Genomic DNA, 6,594 nt, shown 5'->3' with positions numbered 1-6,594 from the left:
GCTCACATCTAAGAGGGAGGGACACGAATTTGATTCCCATTTTACAGATAAAAAACTGAAGCACAGAGAGATGGGATGACTTGCTCAAGATCACTGCCGGCAAATGGTAGTGCTGGGACTAGAACCCAGGTTTCCTGACTCCAGGTCCCATTCTGTTCCCACCAGACCATGCTGCCTCTGTTTGAGTAGAGGGACTTACTACCGGGCCCAGAGAGAATCTGAGTCCAGTCTCAAGAACATTCAGAGTGGCCTGTGGAAACAGCCTAAAACTGGGAGTCAAGACCAGATTCCAGCCTCAGATTCTGTCACTGGCACCTGCTGTGCAACTGTGGTCAAGTAATTTACTTCTCGGGGCCCCAGTTTTCTCATCTGGAGATAGATTGTTAGCCTCATAGAACAGGGACTCTTTCCAATCTGAAAACCTCATTCCTACCCCAGTTCTTAGCACAGAATAAGTGTTTCAAAGATCACTATGAGCCCAGCACTACATTGAGCAGTGGAATAGATATAAGCTGGTAAGACACAATCAAGGTACCCATGGAGAGCTCAGCCTCCAAGTTAGACAGAATGGGTATTGAATCCCCATTTTACTGATGAGGGAAATGAAGCACAGAAAAGTTAAGTGACTTGCCCAAGGTCACACAGCAGTCTAGTACCGGACTCCCAGGCCTGGGCTTTTTCTACTAGGCCGTACGATTATTAGATCGATATTGTTATTAGGGAACTCGGTGAGAGTTCACAGGGAGATTTGGTGCCCATTCTGGGGTAGCTCAAGAAGGATGTTATGAAGACTTAACGTGGGCCCCCGGGAAGATTCAGTGTGGGACCCAGTGAAAACTTAGCGTGAGGTCTGACGGAGATGGAGAGCGTGGCCTTGAGGAGATTCTGTGCATAACCCAGGGAGACTCAGTGAAGGGCTCAGGGAAACCTGGGGCAGGGAAGGGGGATGTGACATTTTATGTTTTGTGAGTTACATGACAAAATGAACTCAAAAGGACTCAAATGGACTCAATACAAACCCAGAAAAAGGACCTGATACAAAAGCATCTATTTTCATACGAGTAACATCATATTAAACCGTCAATGGGCTGAAAGGAAATCAATGGTCCTTCACAGGGAAAGGAAATCCTTGTTGAGAGACCCCTCCATGCACTGTACAGCCAGTTCGAGGGAATCACGCGATGGCGATTACCGTAATTATGAATCACAGAGCTGGCACTGTTTTTACCAAAGGAATATCCTTCATAAGCAGAGTGATAGCTATTGAGTTTGGGCATGCCAGCTGCCCAAAAGATCCACCACCAGGCTTCTGAAAGAAGAGTCCATTGCCTCTCTATCTATGAACGCATTAAATAAGGGCCCACCCCCCATTACAACTTTTGCCAAGAAAGGAGTGGCTGCCACCAAGGAGGGCCATCTCCTTCCCGAGGTAGTCAGGGTCGATAATGCCAACCCCCGGTGCCCCTGGAGGTGACAGTCGCGGAAAATATCTCCGAGCAGGAAGATGGAAGTGCTTGTCGAGTCGTCTCTGACCCAAGTCATGGACATATCTCTCCCAGGACACCCTACCTCCATCTGCAATTGTTGTGGTAGTGGATCCATAGAGTTTTCTTGGTAAAAGTATGGAAGTGGTTCACCACTGCCTCCTTTGGTGCAATGAACTTGAGTCTCTGCCCTCGACTCTTTCCCATGCCGCTGTAACCCAGCAAAGGTGAGTTTGGACTTGTAGCAGACGGCCTTCCACTCACTAGCCACTGTCCAAGCTAGGAATGGAATGGGTAGGCCTCTGCTCGACTCTCCCTCCCGTAGTTGAGACTGGTAGAGTACTGGAAACTCCCCAGATGTGAACCTAAATAGTGAGCTAGAGCATGGCTACTTGTTAATCCTCCCCTCCAACCCCAAGGGTGACTCTAATACCTAACACATGATCAATAAGGACACTGAAGATGAAGACCAGGTTAGCAGAGTCTCTTTTTAGACAGTATTTATCCTGCATTTCCTTAAGATGTACACAACTTCTTTACTCTCTAGCAAACCGCCCCCTCAGACGTTTTTCCAGGAAGGCTGAAAACTCTCCAATTCTGAAATTCTAATTCAACCTAGTCAGTGCCCCTCAATCACTGGTATTTATTGAGTGCTTACTGTGGGCACTGTACTAAGCACTCAAAGGGCTCCCTAAGCAACGAGGTACAAAATGCAAGCGTTGGAAAGAAAAATGCTTTCCCCAAAAGCCTGAGAGCAAAAGCTTCTGGTAGGAGTGGTAGGGGGTAAGAAAGGGAGATGAGACTCAGAAAGCTTTTTTTCACAGCAGATAATAATTAATGATGGTATTTGTTAAGTGCTTACTATGTGCCAAGCAGTGTTCTAAGCACTGGGGTAGATACAAGGTAATCAGATTGTCCCACATGGGGCTCACAGTCTTAATCCTCATTTTGCAGATGAGATAACTGAGGCACAGAGAAGTGAAGTGACTTGCCCAAAGTCACACACCTGACAAGTGGCAGAGCTGGGATTAGAACCCATGACCTCTGACTCCCAAGCCAGGGCTCTTTCCCCTAAGCCACGCTGCAGATGTTGAGGAGACTCCTTGGTAACAACTCCGACTGTGTGGCCTCTTTTGGCCTTCGGACTCCTGCAACCCCATCCTGACATTTCAAGTTTCTCTGCTCTCTGAGGGAGAGGTATGATGATGGAGGAAGAGTAGGAAGCTGCTAGAGCATGAGCCGGAGAGTCAGAAGGTCATGGGTTCAAATCCCATCTCTACCACTTGTCTGCTGTGTGACCTTGGGCAAGGCACTTCACTTCTCTGGGCCTCAGTTACCTCATTTGTAAAATGGGGTTGGAGACTGTGAGCCCCATGTGGGACAAGGACTCTCTCCAACATGATTTGCTTGTATCCACCCCAGCGCTTAGTCAAGTGCCTGTCAAATAGTAAGCGCTTAACAAATATTATTATTATTATTATTATTAACTGTCACTTTGCTCGCCTCATACATCCTCCAAGCCAAACACCACCCATTGGCAAGGCCCTCCTCTCTGCCTAAGTCCTGGCTTGGGTAACTTTTAAAGGATATACCGCCCTGTAAGTGGTGCAGCCCTAACTAGAGACAGGCAGGGGCTGGGTGGCTCCCGAGGGAAGATTCGAAGTCCTAAAGCTCGTAGACCAAGTATGACTACGGGATCCTCTCTCCCGCTGCATCCCGGGGCTTGGTAAATCTGTCTGGGTGGGGTGGTGTTGGATGAGTGGGGGTTGGTAGTTTTGGCTTTTTATTTAGAACAGGGTTTGGATTTCCCCTTCCTCACAGGCATGCTTATTCACTCTTCTTTCTAATAATAATAATTATGGTATTTGTTAAGCACTTACTATTTGCCGAGCACTGTTCTAAGCACTGGGGTAAATACATGGTAATCAAGTTGTCCCACGAGGGGCTCACAGTCTTAATCCCCATTTTACAGATGAGGTAACGGGCACAGAGAAGCTAAGCAGCTTGCCCAAGGTCACATAGCAGGCAAGTGGCAGAGCTGGGATTAGAACCCACATCCCTTGACTCCCAAGCCTGTGCTCTTTCCACTAAACAATGCTGCTTTCTCATCCCTATGGCCAGGATCAGAGCAAGGTCTCATTCTTTGGGAGTATGTGACCGCCAGACCCCAAGTCATTCCTTTTCTCTCAGCACAGCTCCGGCTTGCTTCAAAACTCCTTCCGCCAGGTCACAGAAGGGACCAAAGTTCTTCTCTCCACTGTCCATCCAGGGGACGGAAAGGGTCTCTCTGGGGTGTGTGTTTGTGTGTGTGTGACTGTAAGAAGACAGATCAGATTTGGCTGCCAGATACAGCCCTTTTGATGCCTGGCTTGGTCCTTGTCGCTGAGGGATTCCTCCTCCCATTTCTAAAACTGCCAAAAGGTAGGGTGGGGTGTTTTAACAAAAATTGGATCAACCCTGGGCCCAGATGATCTTAATCCATCCCTGGCCTTGACCTGACTTGTTTCTGATACAGATTAATCAAGGTAACAAATTCAATCCCTTTCCCTCTGCTCCTCCTCTCCTCCCCATCGCCCCTATTCCCTCCCTCTGTTCTACCCCCTCCCTTTACTCTACCCCCTCCCTCCCCACAGCACTTGTGTATATTTGTACATATTTATTACTCTATTTTATTAATGATGTGTATATATCAATGATTCTATTTATTTCGTTGCTATTGATGCCTGCCTACTTGTTTTATTTTGTCTCTCTCCCCCTTCTAGACTGTAAGCCCGTTGTTGGGTAGGCATTGTCTCCGTTACCAAATTCTACTTTCCAAGCATTTAGTACAGTGCTCTGCACACACTAATCACTCAATAAATACGATTGATTGAATGAATGAATGAAGCCACTAGCAACTGGGTCGCAACTAATTCTGTGATATTAAACCCTATTTTCTCAGCATGGATAGCATGTAAGAATGAAACCATAGTAACCATAGCGATCATAACCACTTAGCGAACATTCATCAGGCAAAAATAAATGAAGCATACTCCTCAATTCTTCTTTTTTGGAAAGCAATCAATCATATTAAGAGCTTATTGGGTGCAGAGGACTGTATGAAGCACTTGAGGGAGTATTAGAGAAGCAGCGTGGCTCAGTGGAAAGAGTACAGGCTTTGGAATAAGAGGTCATGAGTTCAAATCCCGGCTTTGCCACTTGTCAGCTGTGTGACTGTGGGCAAGTAACTTAACTTCTCTGTGACTCAGTTCCCTCATCTGTAAAATGGGGATTAAGACTGTGAGCCCCACGCGGGACAACCTGATTCCCCTGTGTCTAACCCAACGCTTAGAACAGTGCTCTGCACATAGTAAGCGCTTAACAAACACCAGCATTATTATTATTAGGTAGCAGAGTTTGTAAACCTGTTTCCTGCCCACAATGAGCTTATGTCTACATAGGGAGACAGATATTAATATAAATAAATAAATAACGAATATGTACAAAAGTGCCTTAGGGCTGAGGAAAAGGTGAATGAAGGGTTCAAATCCAAGTGTAATGGCAATGCAGAAGTGAGTTGGAGAAGGGGAAATTAGAGCTTAGTCAGAGAAGGTCTCTTGGAAGAGATCTGATTTTGAGAAGGCTCTGAAGAGGGGGAGAATGATCATCTGTTGGCTGTGAAGAGAGAGGAAGATCCAGGCCAGAGGCATGATACATACATAATGGAGAAATAATATCATCAGTCAGAGGAGAGGACTAAAGCAGATAAGGATGAAATCCAGATGGACAAAGTCAGCCTGGAATCTGGATTTCTGCCAGCAGCTCTCTGCAGCTCATGCACAGGAGCAAAGGAAGCTGGCTGTGAAGGTGATCCAGGATTCTGGATTAGCGGTACAAGATCGGTGAAGGGATAGGGGAACGAGTGAGTTGAGCCCAGTAGAGAGGGTGGTGTTGAAGGCATCAATTCATTGTCAAAAGAAGGTAGTTTGAGTATAGAGATCCAGTAGGGCATGAAAGGGAACAGTCGAACGATTGTTAAGGGATGTACTGATTAGCCTGAAAGCTTAATGTTTATAAATGTCAAGAGACTGGCAAAATCACAATGGATGAAAAAAAGATTTCAGCCAGGATTTCACAGAAGGCATTCCAATGGGCTTAGACAAAGTGACTTAGTCATTGTCACTTGATTTTTACTGTAGAGAGCAGTTTGCAGCATATGAAGCAGGAAGTTTATAAAGACCCAAGATGGAAGAAATAACTGATCGCTGTTTTGGTATTTTTTCAGTAGTTCATCGTATGTAACCCCTGATTGTCACATGCAAGGATCATTTTGCCTGACTCTAACTAGGAAAAAGCCGTTTAGTAGACCTTCCTACCAAACGGGTGCTGTCCTCCAATCTATCTACTTGCATTTCAGTATCTAGAAGGCACTCAGGTGGTCCATTGTTTAGAAAATCAGAATCATTACTCCATGCAAGTGGTATCAAGGCTTGAGCAACTGAACAACTGGATATCCAGTTGCAGAGAGTGAGCTCATCTCTGCTCTTTATTGTGATTCCAAATCTATCTACTTGACATAATCCCCCCCTATGGAATCTCTGTGATGGGGAAGACCTTATCTTGGCTAAGAAATAACAAGAACAAGGACAAGATGAATCATTTGGGGTCATAATTCCTGCAATTTTCTTTGATGGAAACCTAGTACTTTCAGAATGCTTTTTCTTCAGTTCTCCCTTTCTGGGTTCATTCGATGGCAATATTACACTTCGAAGCTCCATTTTGTAATTTTGGGGAAGTGTGGAGTGAGGAAATGAAGGGATCAATCAATCAGTGTTATTTACTGAGCACCTACCGTATGCAGACCACTGGACCAAGTGTTTACACTTGGGAAGGAGTAATAGTGTTAGTAGACAAAATCGGTCCCCACCAGGGAATAAAAAATTTGTTTCCTAATGAAATTTTAATTTATTTTGTCCAGATAAAAACAAGATGGATAATGTGTTCAAGTACTTTTGCTATGTTCCCTCCTCCACCTCTACTCCCGGGCTTTATTTGACAGCTAGTATTAGTAATTAGTTCCAAGTACCTGATTAAGTGGGTGGTTATCTGTTATGCTGTTTAATCATTGGTG

At 45.3% G+C, this 6,594-nt stretch overlaps 1 non-coding gene across 1 annotated transcript; it reads right to left on the bottom strand.

The window, feature by feature from the left end:
* Positions 1-1,721: 1,721 nt before the first annotated feature.
* On the bottom strand, positions 1,722-1,859 carry LOC114814404. Its single transcript, XR_003762202.1, has one exon. It is a non-coding gene; the product is annotated as a small nucleolar RNA SNORA7 (small nucleolar RNA).
* Between the last annotated feature and the right edge of the window lie 4,735 nt (positions 1,860-6,594).

Source organism: Ornithorhynchus anatinus, chromosome 9 (assembly GCF_004115215.2).
Source record: "Ornithorhynchus anatinus isolate Pmale09 chromosome 9, mOrnAna1.pri.v4, whole genome shotgun sequence".
In the NCBI taxonomy this organism is placed as follows: Eukaryota; Metazoa; Chordata; class Mammalia; order Monotremata; family Ornithorhynchidae; genus Ornithorhynchus; species Ornithorhynchus anatinus.
Note: the sequence above shows the minus strand (reverse complement) of the source record. Positions and strands in the feature narration are given on the sequence as shown.